This window comes from Artibeus jamaicensis, unplaced genomic scaffold (genome assembly GCF_021234435.1).
Source record: "Artibeus jamaicensis isolate MK-2021 breed Jamaican fruit bat unplaced genomic scaffold, CSHL_Jam_final scaffold_369, whole genome shotgun sequence".
NCBI lineage: Eukaryota > Metazoa > Chordata > Mammalia > Chiroptera > Phyllostomidae > Artibeus > Artibeus jamaicensis.
In genome coordinates this window covers 20681861-20704518 of record NW_026522042.1, presented here as the reverse complement: position 1 = coordinate 20704518, position 22658 = coordinate 20681861, and positions in this window count along the sequence as shown.

Sequence of the window (22658 nt, the reverse complement as noted above, 5' to 3'; positions counted from 1 at the left end):
TTGGATGTTTTATCATCCATGACTTAAAAGAAAATTATATTTCTATCTTAGTCCTACATATGGTACCAGCCTTTGTATGAATGTGTTGTTCACATTCATCATTTGTGATACCAGATTGCTGGTTTCCATGGAATTTGAGATGACATGAATAGTAATTTTGGATTAGATAAGTCGTGGGCTGTCAGTCCTCATAGGCCTTCCATTCACCTGCTGGAAAGTCCAGATGCCAATGCTATATAATGTTGAATCCCTTTCTGTAGACTCGGATGGAAACTATTTTTTGTCAACTCAGATGGAAACTATTTTTTGTCCTATTCAAATTTTAATAACTACTTGCAAGCACAGAGGGAGTAATCTATGAGTTTCAGGAAACATTTCAGCAGAGAACTCTGCCTTTTAAAGTTTCTAAAATACATCTTTTTTCAACAAAGGTTGAAATAGTTAGAGGGAACTAATGCTTAACTGTAAATATACATGAATTTATATATATGCATGTGTGTATACACAGACATGTATATGTGCATTTTCCCTAAATTATCTATTCAGGCAAAAATGCAGGACATTCAAATAAAATGTCTACTTTCTGATTTATGGGTGTGAGGATTCCATTAAATCGGAAAAAACTCTTTGGTGGGGTATTACAAATATATATTTTAGATACTCAACTTGAAATGTCAAAATACAAGATTTTTGGTACACATCTAGAATCTCAGAATAACCATCATGGAGACAATATTAATGACCAGAAGGCAATAAGTCAGGTGTGTGTTCCTGTAAAACTTTGGGTGAAATTTTATTTCATATTTTTAATGAAGTTTCAAATACAGTTTGAAAACTACTATAATGAGCATGCAAATATCCTCTAGAATTTTATAAAATCCTATAGATTTTTTAATTTAAATCATTTTCTTTGTACACTTAACCCTTTTTTATTTATCTACATATCATTTTTGACAAAATCTATTCTAGTAGATCCTAAGATAATAATCACTCATATAATTTATGAATCACATATAATGCCTATAAAATAAAAAATTCATAATCCATTTAGTATCCAGATAATATTTAATTGTCCCCAAGAACCAGCAAATTCTTTTGGATTTTTATTTTTCCCTGCAGTAAGATTAAGTTGAGATTCTCACTGAAATTTACTGATTGTGTTACTTTAGGGCCAAGGGTTCTGATAAAACAGCTGTAAGAAATATCAAATGTCAATTATTTAGATAACATCAAAGAACCCACTTGTTGAAGCAAAGCTAATTTATTAGAGTTCATTAAATTAAAGTCCTCCTTTACAGATTTTGGTGTTGTGTTGACATGGGAAAGGAATTTTTAGGCCCTAACTAAAATGAAGAGACTGGATAGGAGCTGCCGCTTTATGACATGAGTGACTTGGACTGGTTAGGCACAATAAGATGACGTTTTAAAATGAACTTTGGTGAGCAAGTTGCAAATCCAGAAAAGTAAGTTAGTTTAGCTGATTCACAGATTTATCTTCCAACAACTAATATTTCCTGGAATAAACAGCTAGCTCACTTTTTATTTGTTTGTCTGTTTCTTCTCCTCATCCACCTCCTCCTCCTCCTTGGTCTCCTCTTCATTTTCATTGCCTAGACCAGAGTCACTTAGCACAGACAGAAAAATATGAAGGGACAGGCAAAAAAAGAAAAAAGAATGATCTTCTGGAGGCCAGACCCCTTGTAATACAGGCTACCCCAAGTACGTGAGTGCCCCAGGAACACACCTGTGTCAGTGTGACAGCTGGCTTTGTTGTGCAAGGCTACCTTTGGCTTCAGTGAATTTTTTAAAAGACTCTTTCATCTTTGCCCATTTCATGATGAATTATTTATGAGCTCAACCTGCCTACACTGTGCGGAGTGTTCAGCAATTTTTGACCAAAAAACAGCATGACCTCTGTGCCCCACCCTCCCTATTCACCCAGTCTCACCTCAAGAGACTTGCTTTTCCCCAGGTTAAAAAAAATCCTCAAAAAGAAACATTTTACTGATGTGGAAAGGTGAAAATATCACTAAAAGGCATCAAAATCTACAAGTGAAAAATAGTTTTGAGCAGTAGAAAAAAATTCTCCAGTCTGCAATCCCACCAATAATGGATTAGGGTCCCCTCTTCTTCGCAACCTCTCCAACACTTGTTGTTTGTTGCTTTGTTTATGATGGCCATTCTGACCAGTGTAAAGTGGTATCTCATTGTGATTTTAATTTGCAACCCATGTACCACAATGTTCATAGCAGCACAATTTACAATAGCCAAGACTTGGAAGCAACCTAGGTGCCGGTCAGTAAATGAATGGATCAAAAAATTGTGGTACATGTACACAATGGAATTCTATGCAGCAGAGAGAAAGAAGGAGCTCCTACCCTCTGCAACAACATGGATAGAAGTGGAAAGCACTATACTGAGTGAAATAGGCCAGGTGTTGAAAGACAAATACCATATGATCTCACCTTTAACAGGAAGCTAAACAACGAAACAGACAAGCAAGCAGAATAAAAACAAAGACACTGGAATAGAGAACAGGGGGACAGGGACCAGAGGGGAGAGGGGATGGAATTTAAAGGGAAAAATGGGAGGGATTTAGAGGAACAAGAATAAAGGACACAGGGACAATAACTAAGGGGGGTGGAAATGGGAGAGAGGTGGGGTGCATGGGGGGGGGTGGGATGGGATGGGAGAAATAAACAGAAAACTGTACTTGAAAAATAACTAAATAAAAACTTTTAAAAAATGCAAAAGAAAAATAAAAATTCTCAGTAAGTGTTGAGTGAAATAGAGAGTACCTTGAAGGTGACTGAAGTTTAAATATGTAAGAATAAATACACAATTTTTATAGATAAATTTCATGTTTTGGGGGGTTCCCCCTTGTGTGTTGGTTTACATTCTCAGAAACTACTGAATTCTTATTACTTCTACAACTTCTGTAGCTTTACTATTAATGTTTATATATATTACCACTTTTATTAATTTTATTTATTCTATGAGGTAAGCATGATATTAATTTCCCCCATGTACATGTACAGGTTTCTAACACCATTTATTGAAATGACCACCTTTCCTCACAGGGTTCCCTTGATAAATCACCTTGCCATTGTATTAGTTTCCTGGGGCTACTGAAACAAAATACAGTAAAGCTGGGCAGCTTAAGTAACAGAAATGTATCACTTCTCAGTTCTGGAGGAAAGAAATCTGAATTCAGGGCTAGAAGTGTTGAGTGTTTCTAGGCGCCCGGAAGGAGATTTGTTCCACGTCTCCGTGCTGACTCCTGGTGGCCTCGGTCATTCTTTGGTTGCAGATGGTATTCTCCCTGTCCGCACATTGTCTTTCCTTTATGCATGTCGATGTTTGTGCCTCTTTGCTCTTTTTACAGGAACATAGACATTTTGAGTCAATGTTTATAAGGAATGTTGTTAGGTTTCTTTCATCTCCTTGAGTACCACATCCACAGAATTTGGTTTAATGTAATATAAAAGTTAACATAAATTTTATGCATAAATTTTATGTGGAGTAATTTCTACAATGCATAAAATACCTAAATTTATACACTGAAAAGATACTTATTTTTGAAATCCCATATCAATCACTACAAAAATATTGGCCAGCATATATTAATAGAGCTTATTATGTCCTTTGTACTTATTTTTTCTCATTGACTTTGCACAAACACTTCCTGCTTACATATTTTAAAAATGCATGAAATAAGAAATATCATGCCACTTATTGATAAATTAAAGCACAGAAAATCTATGACATTTTCCCAATGTCCCATGACTAGTAATTATAGAGAGAAGATTTATAGGCAGATTTAGCTAAATCCAGAATCCACATTTTTAACTACTACATTAGAATACATTTTATATTTCACAAGAACAATGTAGAAATAAAATTATTACTGAAATAAAAGTATTATTGTACAACCTCAGATGTTTAGTTGTTATCATCTACAAAAGAATTATGTTATTATCTAGATGTTATGGGCATCAAATTATATAACATATAAAATGCTTAGCAGAATTTCTATTATACATAAAAGTTCAACAAAGTGTTAATCAGTTTAATATAATGAGTTGTTAACAGAAACTTTGGAAGGAGACTTGACTCGGGGTGGTGAACACACACACATGAATGCATTGGACTGTGGACTCAAATGTGAAAAGAATTGAGTAGGTATTGCAGTGTAAAGCCACCTGATGCACGGGGCTTTGTGGCATTGGTCTGCTCGGTGCTACTGTCTCACCTACATGAACCATATAAATGTCGAGGATGAATATGATGAGGAGAGAATTGTATTGCAGAGAACTACTGGTGTGCTTCCATTACTCTCCAGTTCTCAGAGGTGGGGAACACAAGAATAGATCCCCAACATTGTACTTAAGTAAGAGGAGGGGCACTTCGAGAGAATATTTGCAGAGACGGACATGGGTGCCCTGAAATTAAAGGACGCAGGGAAACCATGCCTACAACCTAACCTAGCAAGTCTAAGAATCAAGCTTCTTTCTGGAGGAAAAGTGGGCCATTAAAGAGTGAGCCCAGGAAAACCTATGTCTCTTTTTCTCTCTTTCTAGCTCTCTCTCTCCCTCTCTCTCTCTCTCCTTTCCCCCTCTTCTCTCCTGCTCTCCCCATGCAAGCTTACAGTGTGGCTCTGGGTATGCAGCGTGCTGTGTATCCTCCAGGAGTTGTAAGAATAATAACCCTCGGGTCTTCAAAGTTTACAGATGGTTTTTGCTGAGGTACATTTTTCAGTCAGAAACACAAAGGCTGTTCCAGCCACATCAAAGCACTGACTTAAGTGAGGGAAATTTTGCCAGGGATTCACCAAAAGTTGTAAGCATTCATGTGAGTTCCTGGGTTCTCCTAGCTAATAGCATCACTACTTATAGGCTTACACTGACATAGAAAAGTATGTCTGTGCATATGTATATTTATATGTATATATCTTCTTCAAGCCTCATTTGCTATTACAAAGTTAGTAATAGAGCATTTTAATACAATTGAGAATTGGATGATGCTACATTAAGCTAAATGCGATCAGGTTGGGGGATAATGACAACATGGTAGAGAGTTGCATTTTTTCAGTGTTGACATGGTATGTGTGTTTGAGTTTAGCCTTTTTTTCTTGGTTTTATAAGGGGAGTTACTCATTCCATTGAGGATAAATGACATCTGGACATTATTTGGGATCTTTTCATAACATAACTTTAACCAAATAGCATCTATTACTGGTGGCTACTTAGAAAAACTCATCTACTCCACAGGAAAAGAAGCCCTTTATTTAAAACATAAGTTATATAGAGCTGTATTTAGTCTTTTTATTTGCTTTTATAATATGAATTATTGTTGGTACATGTCTCATAAATAATTATTATTGCTTTTAATTAGACCTTGAGTATACTGACTGGTGAGCAGTTCTTGGACATCCAAGTTTCAATGTGTCAGTATATTTCTAATTTGTATAATTCTACCCAAACAGTCCTGCTTGAGAGTTATTACTCCTGACTAATAGCAAAGTGTATGTATTAAAAGAAAAAGCCTATGTATATCCTTTATTTCTAACTGCATGTTCATATGCCAGTTGCCATAGAGAGTTTATTCAGCTGGACATTTGGAATATGTGGGCTACATTTTTATAGCTGCTCCAGATAGAAAATTTTCTCAATATTTATATTCCATATAGCCAGACAACAAAGCTACAATTTATAGTTAGTAGCTCTTCTACACTTTCCTGGCTTCCTTGTGACTTAATGAAGTGATATATATCCTACGGAAGCACAGCACCAGGCATTTCAGTTCCCATAAGTAAGCCTTCCAGAATGAAATTGTTTTTATTTTGATTTCAAGTTCTGTGTTTTCTATATTTGGAAATCTGTCAAAATAAACTTCTGAAAAAATGTGACTTTCTCCCATATTGCCGCCATCCGCCAACCTGATGACATTTAGCTTATATAGCATTATCCGATTCTCATTTATATTGAAATGCTCTACTACTGACTTTGTAATAGCAAATAAGGCTTGCAGGAAACTCCATCCAGAGAGTCATGTTCTTCTGTAAATTTTGTAATTGTCCCCACTTGACTACAGATTTATTTGGCCTTCACATGGGTAATTAAGAACAACAGAACTGTGGTAACTACCTAACCACATGGTATTCTGAATACTCACAACATTCTTTTAAATAATACCAATATAATTAAATACAATACACTCTGCAAAAGCCCACTTTAAATTAAAAGGTGATTTAAAAAAATGTATACTTGAAGGTTGAAAGCAGCTACTATAAATGTTCCTTGTTCAAATATAATAAAGTCATAATGTGGTATTGTGTTCATTCATAACTTGTGTCTCATTTTACTATAATGTGTGTAGAAATTTCCTTGTGTTACTTATGTAGAAAATATACAATTTTATAAATATATAAATATATGAATATTTATTTTGAGACATTACAAAGAAGCTTACACTTTATATTAGATGTTTGTTTCATGATTGCCTGAAAATGAAAGGAATACTTTGTTTACAAAGGATAAAATGATCAAAGAATTTAATCATAGAGGCAACATTACTTTTCTAAAAGATTCTGTTTGACTAGTTGGTTAAATTGATTTTGATAATGATTCAGTTTTCATTTGTGTTGGAATAATTCAACATAACCTGAAGTTGAATTATATTTATTTTTGCATTTGCATGAAATATTCATAGATTTCAGCATTCACTCTATCCACACATTAGTGATATTAGTTTAATTTCAGACACTTCAGTGTCTATTATAAGAAGGCAAATGAAGAAGTGAAGGAAAAAAGACAATTTGATGAACAGTATTCCATCTCTAACTTAATTGCCAAAATAACTGATTGTTTTTCCCTTTTTAAATATATGAGAGCAACAATGAGCTCAGAAGTGATGGTTTATTTCAACAGTATTAAGGAATAAACCAGGATGGTTTTTAGTCAATTTTGTTGATAATTTCACTGTTCTTTATCTGTTACTAGTTTATAGTTGATCAAATTCTGGTCACTGAGACATGACAGAAGGACATTTCTTTTGGACATGTCTAAAGGACACCTGATGAGAGACTTTTGGGAAAGATTATACTAACGGTGAATCAGAAGTAGAGAATAATGAACAGAAGACCACTTCATCTTTGGGCTAAGAGATATCGTCATTGGAAAACATGGAGCAGTGTTGGCTCTGTCAGAACAATGATGTTAACCCAATTGAATCACAGGAAATGAAGTTTAAAATACTCCATCGTTGAGCTTCTGAATTAAGTATTCTGGAAATACCTTCTTCCAAAATATTTACTCAGTGATAGTGTTGTAGTAGGAGTTAGGCTCTTCCACAGAATTGTGAGGAAGCATTCTAAGGACCCCTACATGGGAGACTGCTGTGTGGCAAATGGAAGTTACCCCCTGGTTTCCAAAGCCTGTCTCCCTGTGTCCCACCATGGAAAAAATGTAATCTTGTCTTCAGAAAGCCAAGACAGAAGCCAGTGTCTAAAGCAGGGGTGTCAAACTCATTTTCACAGAGGGCCACATTAGTCTCACAGTTGCCTTCCAAGGGCCAAATGTAATTTTAGGACTGTATAAATGTAACTACTCCTTAATTAGGGGCAAGGACCTTGGTGCTGCTGCAGTAGAAACAAGGTGCAGGGCCAGATAAAACAAGGTGGAGGGCTGGATTCAGCCCATGGGCCTTGTGTTTGCCACCTGTGGTCTAAAGTGTTTGCTTCACACTGCAACTTAGTGCTTTGGAGCCCGCAGGCAGTGCTAAGCAGTCTCAGTGCCCATCCAGGCAGCTTAGTTTATTCCTTGCTCCTCTGGTGGCAGAGTCCATGTGGCTGCCAGCCATGTGGCTGCTGAGGTCACGTGGGTATGGAGAGACAACAGAATGCAGGAATGCACGGGGCAAGTGCTGGTCACGAGCAAAAGAGAGAGAGAGCGAGAGAATGTCTTTGTTCCCTTGGGATTATATATCTTGGTCTTGGCAAAGACCAGAAGTTTTTCAAAATGACCAGTGAACTTCCCAGGATTTTGTGGGCTTTGGATGGGTCTGTACCCCCTAGTGAGATTGACAGCCTTCTCAGGTCAAGCACCTAACCCTGCACTCCCCAACAATCTGGTACTGGAGTCGGGAGAGAAGGGGTATTAAATCTCCTTGGTGGAGCAATGCTGTGGGCCACTGGAGTGTGAAAAGCTTATCTTTTGCTTTGATTCTTTGTTAATTAATGCATAGCTTTATTAAATCTTGGTCATATCTTATTTTTGATACACTATTTCTTGCCGTTAATATGGGTATTTTTTAACTTATGAGCTTAAATGTATTAGACCATTTTTTTCTTCAATTGTATTTTAGAAGTGGCATATATATATATATATATATATATATATATATATATATATTTACCTTTTTGTTTTATATTTTTAAGGGTAGCTCACAAAAAATAATCCTTTAAAATATTTAAAATAGTCCTGGCTGTTATGATTCATTGCATTGAGCACTACCCCACAAACCGAAAGGTTGTGGGGTCCATTCCTAGTCAGGTCACATGCCTTCATTGTCCTTGTCCCCAGTTGTGGGTGCATGAAAGGCAACCACACATAGATGTTACTCTCCCTCTCATTAGGCCTTACTTCCCCTCTCTCTAAAAATAAATAAACAAAATCTTTAAAAAAAACAAAGAAGTAATATGAGAGAGAGACACCAGGGGACATGGGCAGATGAGTGGGAGAACATGTGACCATGATGCCAGATACAAGAGCATCCCTATTCAGCTCTAGAAACAGCTGCTGGGTTAGTAGCTGTATCATTAGAATGTGATTCATTATGCTGAGTGAAATAGGCCAGGTGCTGAAAGACAAATACCATATGATCTCACCTTTAACAGGAAGCTAAACAACAAAACAAACAAGCAAGCAGGAAAAAAAAAAAAAAAAACAAAGACACTGAAATAGAGAACAAGGGGATAGTGACCAGAGGGGAGAAGGAAGAGAAGTTAAGGGGAAAAAGGGGGAGGGATTTGGAGGAACAAATAGGAAGGACACAGGGACGAGAACTAAGGGGGGTGGAAATGGGAGGGAGGTGGGGAGCAAGGGGCGGGGGAGGCTGGGATGGGAAAAATAGACAAAAAACTGTACTTGAAAAATAACTAAATAAAAAAAAAGAATGTGATTCACAGCTTCCACTGAGCATCTGGCCATCCTGTTCTCTTCTTCCTTTTTTAAATAATATATTTTATTGATTATGCCATTACAGTTGTCCCATTTCCCCCCTTCACTCCCCTCTACCCTGCACACCCCTTCCCACCCATGTTCCACCCCCTTTAGTTCATGTCCATGTGTCATAAGTTCTTTAGCTTCTACATTTCCCACACTACTCTTGCCCTCCCCTGTCTATTTTCTCCCTACCATCTCTGCTACTTATTCTCTGTAACTTCTCCCCTGCTCCTTCTCCCACTCCCCTGTTGCTAACCCTCCATGTGATCACCATTTCTGTGGCTCCACTCCTGTACTAGCTGTCCACTTAGTTTGCTTTTGTTTTAGTTGTGGCTGTTAATAACTGTGAGTTTGCTGTCCTTTCACTGTTTATATTTTTATCTCCTTTTTCTTAGATAAGTACTTTACATTTCATATAATAAGGGCTTGGTGATGATGAACTCCTTCAACTTGACCTTATCTGAGAAGCACTTTATCTGTCCTTCCATTCTAAATGAAAGCTTTGCTGGATAGAGCAACTCTAATGTCACTGGGAAATACCAAATTATTTCTCGCCCATTGGCTACTGAAGTCATTCTTCTCCTAACCCCTTGTGTAGCATACTATTCTCCAAAATCAACGTTTCTCTCACACATGGATGTTTCTCTCCCTCTCTTTCTCCCTCCCTTCTTCTTTCTCTAAAAAGTAAATAAATAAAATCTTTCTTTAAAATATTTAAAATAATTATAAGTTACTACTCTGGCATTTAATCTATAAAATGCCTTTATAAAATGCATATGAATATGTGTTTGTATGTAGTGTACCTATAGTATCATTTAAATGGAGTCTTGACAATATATATATTATTCATGTTATGAAACTAAAAAGTAAGAAAAATAATTTTAAAATATTTTCTAAATTATTTAATTCTTAAGTTTTTGATATTTAAAACTGCTATAAGAATTTGCATAAGAAAATAATAAATACTCATGTGCATATATGTGTGCATATACACAAACACAAACACAGGTATATCTATATCTATGTATAGAGAGAGACAGGGAGAGAGAGAGCAAGGAGTAAAAAATGAAGCAGGGGATGGGAGAAGGGGAGAGAAATACATGAATAAAGGCTGTAAATTTATAAAATATTCACCAAAAATTAATGGTAGAAACACATGATGTTGAAATTTATCCTATTTTTAGTATATATTTATCTGCCTTAATGGAATTTTCGACAACCATCCAATTAAGAGCAGCTGAGCCAATTTAAAAACCAGTAATAAGCCATGTGGATATGAATGGTTCCTGACACTCAGAACAGAGAGGAAGGATTCCCTAAGAGGGACTCTAACCACAGGAGTCAGCAACACTAAGCGTTAGCTTGTGATAATAGTTTTCAAACACAAAATAGATGCCTGGATAGAATGTTCAGTTGCTCAGAAGATGTGCCTAAGTACAAACTTTATGCCTAAGTACAAAAAGTTTGTATAAAAAGTCAGTATTTACAGTGTTGAGTTTTGAGCTTCTACTTTCTGAAATTTTTAAATTTTTTTACCTCATAGTTATCAGCTGAATTATGTCTTCCCAAAATTCATATATTGAAGTTCCACCTCCAGATACCTCAAAATGTAACTGTGATGGTTAATTCTATGTATCGGTTTGACTGGGTTAAGGAATCTCTAAAACACGATCTGGCAAAACATTTCTCAGTGTGCCTGTGAGGGTGTTTCAGGAAGAGATTAATATTTAAATTTATAGGCTGAGGCACTAAGACTACCTTCACCAAAACTTGTGGGCATCAACTGATCCAGTGAGGGCCAAAATAGAACAAGTAAGGGGAGGAAGAGTAAATTTGCTCTCTGCTAGACCTGGGACATACATTGACTCTTGATCTTGAATTTCAGAACACCAGTGATTCTGTTTCTTGTACCTTCAAACTCGAAGGAAATTACATTATCAACATTCCTTGGTCATGCTGAGAGATGGCAGATGGTTGGATTTCTCAGGCTCTATAATCATGTGATCACACACACACACACACACACACACACATGAAATGAGGCAACAGAGGGTTGCCGTCTGCAAGCCAAAGAAGGAGGCAGAAAAAAAACAGCCCTACAGTTACCTTGTTCTTTGACTTCTAGTCTCTAAAACTGTGAAAAATAAATTTGTCTTGTTTAAGTCTCTCTGTGTGTGGTATTAATAAACTCACTAGCAAATTAATAAACTCACTAATGGAGAATAAGGAATTTGAGGGAGCTTTTTCTTCTCTTATACCCTATACCTATATCAGACAAAAAGCATACCACAAATACTAGTCGATCAAATTCAGTTCTAGAGGAACAGTTTTCGAAGTGTGATCTCCTACTATTATTATCAGCATCATCTGGAAACTTTTTAGAAATACACATTTTTGCTCTCCAAGCCATTACTAAATCAGAAATTCTGGGTGTGAGATTGAACAATTGTTTCAAACAGCCCTCCAGGAGACCTGATGTATATTAAAGTTTAAGGAAAAGTGCCTCTGTTGTACTTATCTAGAGACCAGACTGGAGACATACATGAGTGATGCAGCCCAGGTGTAAGTCTGCAGGAAAGTCCTGGAATCATGACAGACCAGAGAAGGCACACATCTCCACTGGGTCAAGGCCAGCCAACCCAGCTGTTCAACGTAAAAAGATTTTTAAGGTAAGAAAGCAAAATAGGGTTGTAGGTAAATATCACATACATTTTGAATGTTGGTAGCCAATCCTAGTAATGATTAACTGATGAAATAATACATGATTATAGGACAGTTCCATCCTGAGTCAGCTCTAATTAATAATGAAGGAGTTTAGAGGTGAGGGTGTGATGAACATTTTTTTTCATCTGCAAGATGCCTTGCTACTGGATTCAAAGAGAAATGCAAGACATTGAGGACAATAGACTTCCTTCTTACACATTATGATTTATATATGCATTCGAGTAGAGATTTAAGTGTACTACTGTGTGCATGTAACTTGTCACTCTGAAGATACACGGTTTCAGAGTTTACACTCTTCTGCTTTTCAGTGTTCGTATCCCAAAGCATGGTTTTGCTTTTGGCTCATTTGGAAACAAGTCAGGCTGATCTTTAATAGCACATCTCAGGTGGATTGAGGTCTGTTTTCCAGAGTCCTTGCTGCACAGAACGACACTCCCACAGCCATCTGTGACTTGTATTCGGGGATTTAAGGATGGAGATGAGCTGACTGGGACAATTTCTCCTCCACTGACCATCTGCCACAGGTGCGGAAAAAACACTGGTCGTATTTAATCTTCAGATGAAAGGTGGAATTAGCTGGCATGCATTTCTTACTAAATTGCTGGGCCTACTGTTTGAATGCCACTTTCTCTTGAAGGACCTAACCTAGGTTTTTGGATGCTGTTGTTTGCTTATTTGAAGGGATATTTTGGCACCTTTTAAAAATTAGCACGGGGAGAGAAATAAAAGGCATTTTATTAAGTTTTAATGGTTCTAATGTAAAAACATTCACAGGTGTCCTAATTATCTGCTGTCTCCCTCCAACCCACCTCCACCCTATTCCTCTTCCTCCAAGAGCTGGAAGAGGATGTTTTCTGCTAGTGACATTCACACTGAGTGTTGATTATTGTTGGAAGAGCATGAAACAAGTCACTTCAGGTAAAGTACAAAAAATCAATTTATCAAATAACCTATAATATAATTAACAGAATTGCTAGATATTTTAATTCGATTGGTTCAAATATGATAATGAATTTAAACTGGCTTAAACCATATATCCAGGTTTTCATTTTGGATAAATTAATGTTATTTTATAATCTAAGCAATTGGTTATATTTATACAATATTAAATTCATTAGACACTTATAAAAGAATTATGACCTTTATGATAAAGATAAAAATGTTAATTTGGAGAGGAAAAGTAACAGATCAAACATGTGGCAGAGTTAGTATTCAAACTCTATCTTAATCCAAATAATAGTAGTCTTCATCTACACAATGAACTCACTTATTCCAGAGCACACAAATTCAACATTGTCAAATAATTTGGGGTGAACTTTAAATTTAACTCATTCCCACATTCACCAGCCAACTCAAGGCTCTACAGGCTGCTCTGCTAAACTTTTATATCTCAGGCAATGGAATGTTTCTCCTTATTTCTCCTCCCCAGACATAGTGGGAATTGAATAGATCTTCATGATTTAATCCTTCAGACAGAAATTATAATACTTTTGTGTATTTTATACAAGCTTTTCTGTATGAAATCTGTGATCTTCAAATGAAGGTTTTCAGTGTTCTGTTAAGCAACCTGTTGGAAGTTCATTAATTTGTGACTACTATGACTTCTTTCCTCTTCTTCAGGTCATGAGGATTCATGTTCCTCTAAATTAAGGGTCACCTGGGCACACTCAGAGCAGTTCGCAGCAAGGGTTTATGGTTTACTCATGTAGAAAAGAAGTACTTAGATTTTAATGTCTTCAGAAGTTATGTGGCAGCTACAGCCTCAGGTTTCTCTCAATTAAATTATTATGAAAAGCAAATTTTAATTTATAAATATGTCACCATAAGTCCCTACACCACTTCTTTTTTTTCTTTTTTAAAGGTTTCATTTATTTATTTTTAGAGAATGGGGAAGGGAGGGAGAAAAGGAGAGAAATACCAATGTGTGGTTGCTTCTTTCACACCCCCTACTGGGGACCCGGCCTGCAACCCAGGCATGTGCCCTGGACTGGGAATTGAACCAGGACCCTTTGATTCACAGGCCGGAACTCAATCCACTGAGCTATGCCAGCCAGGACCATCCACTTCTCTCTGGTAATGGCACTGGAGTTACCGAATTCTGTCCTTTCATGGGCATATCTCACATATAATGGATTATACAGCTCAGAGGGAAACACTACTTGTTGTTTCATCTAGTAGCTAAATATATTCCCCTCTATCTTCCATTCAATTCATGTTTATTATCTCACACCCTTATATGTAAATTTTTGACTTTATCGAATACATTATTCCTTAGATGTATCAATATCACTAGGTTGCATTCCCCAGTCGTCCAACCAAACACAACCTTAATATTTAAGTGTTTTTCTGAGCATGTTTTGTGGATACCATTAAAATACATACTCACTGATTTTAAGTAAGGAAGATCATGCTAGATAACCCAGATGATCGTGTTTCAATCAGTTGAAAGACCTTAAAAGCAAGTCTAAAGTTTGCCTATTGCCTCTAGGCAACAGCTTCAGCCTCTGCTCAGGTTGCAGTGTGCTCTTCTGAATGCTTGACCGACCTACAAATTTCAGGCTTGCCTAGGCATCCCTGACAGTCGCACGAACCAACTTCTTGCCATTAAGAACTAGTATTTTGATTAAATAAAAATAATACCATAATCAATAGAGTGGAATTTTTTTACAAAGTTTAAAACAAGAGAGAAAATATTAAGCATCCAAATTTCTATCAGTTTTTGACCACTGTTTTAACCTATCACTACGAAATCAGAAGCTAAAAAACAACACAGATAAACATTCATCAGTTTTGAAGGTCAGAAGTGCATAATACTGTGTTAAAATCAGGGTGCCCACGTGGCTGAGTTCCTTCTGGAGCCTCTTAAAGTACAAAAATGCTACATTAACCTTTCTGAATAAAATTAAATGCGGTGCTACATCTGCCTAAATTCAGATTGTGAATTTAGGCAGAAACATTGTGGGAAAAAAATCTGTTATTTTAAAGACCTTTCTCCCTTTCCTCAATATTATAAAAACCCTAGAATTTTGTGATTCAGAAAAATGGAGGAAGAGACTTCTGTTCCCCATCCATTCCCGTTACCCCTGAGATCATCACCACTCAAGCCCCCACAGGCCATTCGAAAGCAAACAGCCCCAGAGTTCACGGCATTGCTCTATTGCTTCAGAATGTTTGCCAATTAAATCGATTGTTTTAGTGCTTCAAGGCCATGCATTTATTATATGGACACAAATATAACTCCAAACTTCAATTTTTTTCTATTCATTTTAATGTTTTTGTTTTAAATTATTAATGGACTCATTTTTTTCTTTAAAACTGAACCAAAACTTAAATGTGTGGAGGATTTGAAGTACATTACTTAAAAAGCATTCTGGGAAAAACGATCTCTTAATAATGTTTACTCTGTAAATTCTTGCTTCCACAGATAGATCTTGTTTATTGCTAGAATGTAACAGGGTAGCATCGTTCCTGTCCCTATATTTTTATTTTTATAGGTTTAAGCACTGAGAAGTCTTGTTCTCAGAAATAAGTAGATGGGAATAAAAGGGGTTTTCTTATAACAATGTTATAAGAAACGGCTCCTCCCAGAATTATGACGAATGTTGCAGAGTGATTTACCTTCAAACCTGATTTATAATCATGTGTCTACTAATAACTCAATTAGATTTTACTTCGAGTTTTGTGAGTCATTCAGTATAAATACCTCAAAAATCTTTTCTAAAAAGTTTTATTATCCATTCATTATTTACTCTTTAAAAATTCAGATCAATGTTTTCAATTGATTCCTTTGTTTTTACATCTGTTATTCAAATTTTACATCTGAAAACTGACAAAATTATCTTCTTGTCCAGAATAGTCTTCATAAAGTCTTCCCTTAATCTTAGAAATAAACAGACCTTAGATTGCAATTAGAAACCTCAATGGCAAATTAATCCATTGTATTTTCTGTAAAGTCAATTTCCAAATTTATTTTTCATTTCGATCTGTTTTGAAGTGTCCCTTTGAAGACCATCTCAATGCTGAATTGTAATTCTCAAACATATGTGGGTTGTTACTTTAAGAGATTGTTACATCAATCTCAGGCTGCATTTTATAAAGGACTGAATACAACATTTGAATACATTACTGGTTAGTAAGGGAACTAGATCCAGCCTCACAATCACCCCATAGCAACTGCATATGGGCAGGAAAGCCTATGGGGTAAGAAAAGCACAGAAGTTCCCTGGCTGGTGTAGCTCAGTAGATTGAGCGCGGGCCTGTGAGCCAGACAATTGTGGTTTGATTCCCAGTCAGGGAACATGCCTGGGTTGCAGGCCAGTTCCCAGCAGGCGACACATGAGAGGCAACCATACATTGATATTTCTCTCCCTCTCTCCTCTCTCCTTCCTTTCTCTGCTAAAATATAAATAAATAAAATTTTTAAAAAGCACAGAAGAGAAGCCCTGTGAACCAGGGAGACAGAGGACTGCTGAAAGGTCCAGTTATTTTTGTTTTAACAGACATTTTCATTTCTCTACCTTTCCTATATTTTGCAGACTACAGGAGCAATCACACTTCAGAGAAGAAGACAGTGGTGCAGTATCACTGAAGGTATTTGCCTGTGAAATGTCTTTCCATCTCTTAATGGGGTTGAAGGCATAACTGAAGTAGAGGGATGTACTAAGGCTGTATGCATTGACTTACTCCACCAAGTATATGTACATCTCCTAAGGATAAAGGCATTTGCACAATGTCCATTTGAAAGTGTTTAAAAGGACTTGAAATGCTGGTTTAAAGTTCTGACCCACCTTTACAGAATTATCAGAGCTGTGAAGGTTATAGAGGTAGCAGATAAAGCAGCCTTGTGCATCACCACTAATATATTAGTAACATTGATTCCCAGTCACCTTTACTACTTTAGCTATAGCAATGCAGGGTTGTAGTAAGGTTCTTTGTATGAATTTAGGTAACACCAATTGGCTGTCACTGAACTGCCATACAACTCTTAATACATACACGTTTTGGAATATTGTACAATTATTTATCGGTACATAAGACCATTTGCATTGTTATGGTTTTTTCAGATAATTAACTTTGTATAAAGGAAAAGACTGACAAGTAATAGGGCACTATTTCTATTTTACTGTTTTAACTTAATAGCATAGAATTCTTAAAGAGTCGAATAGATCGCCAATTGTCTTTTTAATGTCTTTACCTGAAGCCGTGAAGTAGAAAATAAAGAGCCATACTCTTCGACACCACCAACTGTTAATACTGTGCACAGTAATACATTCCTAATATTATCTATATAAATGTCCATCTTCTTTCTCTCTCTCTGCCTCAGGTTAGGTTCCACTTCCAATTAGAAGAATTAATTCAACTACCCAGGCAGATTGAGTGTTCAAAAGTAATAGTATATCAAAAACAAGGTTACTTTTCTCTTTTCTAAGGTAGAAACTGTCAACAGATAATATGAGTCCAGGATTGAAAGTACGTCATTTAATCTTGGACAAGATGAGAGCTTGAATCACTGCGATATAAATATCTGGTTTTACTTCATCCCTGAGGGCCAAAACGGAATCAGGCTAAGATTAACACACCTTTGCTAACGGTATGATAAGTGGATTGCAAAAGAACCTCATACATAGTAATAGCATGTGTTTAAATATACTGTGCTAGCTTGGTGAAGTAGTATTTCCATCATATATGAAACCTATATGATAGCACAAAAATGAAAGAGGTGAATGAATAAGTAAGGCAGAGCCTCTACTAATTTAGCAGCAATCACAAAGTTTTAGGACAAAGGGGTGTTCGTCGATAACATGATCTACTAGGGGTGTCTAATCTTTCAGTGTCTCTGGTAGAAGAAGAGTTATCTTGAGCCACACATTAAATACATTGTTACACATACAAAAAATACCATAATGTTTTAAGTGAATTTACGGTCTTGTGTGGGGCCACATCCATAGCCATCCTGACCCACATGCTGCCCTGACTCTGAACAGATATTTATTTAGGTAAAAAGCAAAGATACATTTAGTGTAAGTGTTGTTGCAAAGCCTTCTTATTAGTTGTGAAAATAAAGAAAATCCCCCCAAATGGGAACAAGCAAAGTATATTTCTCAGAGATCTGTAGGCAAGGAAGTCAACTATTGTCACTTGCATTTGGCAGAGACTAAAAACCAGGCAGAGCAGTGAGAAAGATTTGTAATGAAAAAAAAAACAAAACAGAAACCTTCACATACACCCTGATGGGACATTTCTGTCATGGGAATCTGGGAAGTGGTCTAACTAGAAGTGAGATATCACGTGGGATTGATTAGGGCACATAAATGGCTTTTTGGGGCTTGTTCCTAGGTTGAAGCTGGAGAGCAAAAATTAGAGAAGTTGTCGTCATTTAACATTTCTTACCATGTAGGGCCAGATGCTGTAGAAGTTGTGGGTCAGTGATCTATTTTCACATATGGTCATCCCATATTGAATATATTTGCCCATATAGCCAATTTCCCATAGAAATGCTTCAGAGTAATAGGTAATAAGGATTTAGGAAGATCACATAATATTTAGTCTCTGCTTTCTGGATATGGAGATTAGTCCAAAAAGATATCCTCCTCTTTGGTTGTATGTATAACATTGTGCCAACTCCCGCAGACTCGTTCGATGAGTCCAGGAGGCTAAACTGAAATCCAGAGTCTTTCAGTAATATATTTGCACTTGGAACAAAGATAGAGTGGGACTCAATTAGAAAAAATATATATGAGAATATGAAACTTGGACTTGACAATTCTATCTCCACAGCTGTGGCAAGGGCCAGTCTAAAGATATGTTTGAGATCCAGGGGAGGGTAGAGATGGGAAATCAGCAGAAAGAGCATCTAAAAACAGGAAGGACAAAATTTTGTGAAACATGAAGCCAACCAGTACTACTGCTTTTCTTGAGATTTTGCACAGGAGCTAATTAATTCCTCTTGTTCGCCAAACTGTATCTGTGTCTGTCTCTGGCAGTCACTGGGATCTTGATTATTACTTATGAGGCATCTATAAAGAATCTGTTATGCATCTGACACTGCATTGGTGTTCCCTGATACTTGGTTCTTTCTCCCTGGAGGCACAGAAGACTGCACTTCTACCGTCCATCCCTTTGCAGTGGGTAGTCAAGTGACTGGTTCTGGGCAATGACATATGAGCCAAAGTGACATATGTCACTTCTGAACTGAGACATTTAAATGCTGAAGCAATTGCCTCATCTTTTCTTGTCTTCTCTTATAAAATATTATCAAAGAGGATTCATGTCACCTTAGTGACAGTAGGTGATGCCCAGTAATGAAGCTGAAAGGTCACTGAACACTGGCAAGCGAAAATAGATTAGAGTTTGGACTTTACCCTGGGTATGCAATATTCAGAAGATATTTTTGATTATATGTTTTGTTCAGAACAATATGCTTATGACAGTTGAATGTGATTACAGCCTTTTTAGCAGGGAGTTTACCTAGTCTGACTGTTAGCAAAGTATCACTCTGGCTGTCTTGTGCAGAATAAATTGAAGAGAAAAACAAGTTAAAGGGAGAGACCAGTCAAAAAGCTTACAAACTGCATGAGACAGAGAAAGTAGTTATACTTCACTTTACTGACTTCCATACACAACAATGGGTGTTTCTGGGGTTCTATGGGTTGGTCAGTTAAAGAGAAAAGAATACATTCCCTAAAATGCCTAAAGATTATAATTTAAAAAATAGCTCTGTGCCAGCCTGCTTATAATTTAATTTTATGCCTAAGGGTTATATTCTGTAAGCACATTCTAGCGACCCATAAAACAAATAAATTTCAACAGAGTAAAACCTATTAGACATTAGAGCTAGAGCACCAGATTAAACACATTCCTACAGAATTTAATATGCAACTTTATATCTACAAGCACCTTAAGTTGAAATAAACTTTAACTAAATTTATGGAAATTAATCAATAAAATATGATGATTTATGTAGCATTTTGGGAAATATTGAGCATTCTTAATCTATAAAGAGCATGAATATAATGTCTCAGGAAATATCTGTTTTTTACATATTTCCTTTAAAAAGGGAAGAAGAAATAATGAAGACTGAGTGCGTCTTCCTCTTCAGTGTTATTTTGGTTTACACATATAAGACTCTTGTTGAATAAAAGCACAGAAATTAAGTTTATCATTTTTAATTTTTTTCTACCTTTTAAAAATAAGATTGAGGTAAAGAGGCAATCTAAAGAAACAATTGTCTTCTAACAGCTAGCTTGCAGAAACTAAAACAACTTGCAATGATGTACAAAATTGTCCAGACACTTGTAAATCAAAGTGTAAGATAAATAGAAATGTATTAGAACTGTGCTACATATGAGGCTGGTGAAAATCACTGATTATAAATAAGAGAATTATGACCCCTGCTTGTGTTGTAATTTGAATACAGTATACTAATAATGAAGATAATAGATATACGGTAAGATAAGAAATATTAGAGGAGTAGGTGCAGAGTTCGGGAGAATTACTTCTTTCCCTCACTCCCTGCATAGATGTGCATACATAAACTGAACCAGATTCAAAAGGGAAGCTAAAGAACCAAAAATAGACTCTGACAAATTTGATATTATAGGCTTATTAAATTACTGGTTTTGATGTTCTCTGTGCCTATCCCATTTCCATTCTATTGTGTTTGCTATTATTCTGGGTTTTCTTTTAATGCGTTAAATAATGCATAAAAATCTGCAGAAATCTGCAGAAAATGTGGATGCAGTGGTTTGTTTACCACAGCAAATCCTAGCAGTTTTCTCATAGCACAATATTTTAGTTTACAGCTCTGAGTGCGTGTGTGTGCAGTTGGCTAATCTTAGTCTTTTCATTTCAAAGAAAAATAAATAGTCAATTGACATAGCAGCTAGTGTCAACCAGCTTCTATTTAAAATAAAAAAAAACAAATAGCTTGTGAGAATGGTAGACACATATTATTTGAGATAAAACAACTAAAAATGGAGAAGGGCATGTAGATGTGGATACTAGACATGGAAATAAAGTAGAGAATACAACTATTCAGCTCTGTACCTAAAAACATATGATCATCTTTCCATGCTTCTAAGATCCTCCAAAGCAGCAATGATTCTGTTCTAAAGCAGCAATGATTTTATCACTTTATCATTCACTATCCACATTACTTAGACCAGTGTTCTACAAAAGTAGTTTGCTCAGATAACTTTATCGAATACCAGAAACTTTCAATTCACCACTCTAATCATCACAGCATTTTAGTGTTTCACTGAAAACCAAACCAAACAAAACTGGCATTGGTAAGTGGTTTGCAGAAGGACCTTCAGTTTTATTTGCTTTTACTTCAAGATATGACAAGCTCTTCCTGCCTGTCTGTAGCCTCTGTACTTACCAATGCCATTAGTCACTTCAGACTTATGAAAAGACCAGACACTTACATCACCTGGAAAATCAAATGAAACTTAGATATGAAAGGAAGCCCATTCAAGTTCATGAAAAAAAAATGTATCAAGAGGTTGGATACCAAGGTCCTTATTAGGAGAACTCAACTACAGATGATAACTTCTGAGGAACTGAAAGTAACCTCACACTTCAGAAATCTCCATCCCCTGATCTAAGTGAACCTTTACACCCACAGCTTGAGCCTTTCTTTTTTAAGGCTTGTTGAGATCTGGTTGTCTTCATTTATCATGATTTACACTAATGCAATTTGACTAAAGGATACTGCATAGGTCATTGCATTTAGGCATAACAGCAAGTCATATTAATCATCTTCAGTGACTTCAGACTAGGTAATCCTCCTTGAAGTTTTTATGTGTGCTTAGAACTAGAACAGAACTTCAGAACTAGAGTTAGGGTCACTTAGCCCCATGTCTCTGGAAGCTCATGATATCAACTGTGCAACACTTGAATAGTCTTTATCCTCCGTAAGAAGTTTAGTATTGTACCCCCATCTGTTTTATGCCCAGACTGTATCTCAAACCATTCTGCATTTGAGTGGGGAAAATAGAGTGTTATTTATTAGTCTCCTATAACAGCTTGGATGGCACTAGCTACTTTAACACACAATCCTCAAGGCTAAAGTAGATTATAGGCTTTTGTTTTTTTCTCATGGACAATATTCAGATGAAGACATTTTTATCAGTGGTTGCCTTTCTCAATATGGGAATGCAGTACTTGGCCCCCTTCTCTCTTGTAGCTACCATCTCCCACAGGGGCCAGAATTCTCCATTTTCAACTAACAAATGTGGAAAGAACTGGAGGATTAGGGAGAGATTTGTACAGTCCAGCCCTGGGCAGTGGGACTCACTCCATCACATGAAAATGCAGTCAAGTTGAATACCTAAGAAGAGAAAAGATTTTTGGTGAAGAGCTCTCAATCTCTCTGTCTTAGCTTTTCATTATCCAACTCTGTATAACATAGACTTGGAAGACTATGTAGAACTTATATTATGTAAAGCTGCTTACAACACATTTTGTTGTAATTACATACCTGGCTGTGCCTATGACATTGTCCCATGAACTTGTAGCTTTTTGGACCAATGGCCTTCAAAATTAGGCTGAGATAAAGGGGTTGTTATATACACATCCCAAAAAAACCTGGAATCGAGTATTCTAATAAGATTTACACTAGAGCACTCAGAGTGCCCCTCTGACCCTCCTTCCTGCTGCTTCAGCCAGTTCCTCCCACTGAGCTGCGTTCTGATTTCCAAGGTTACTGGT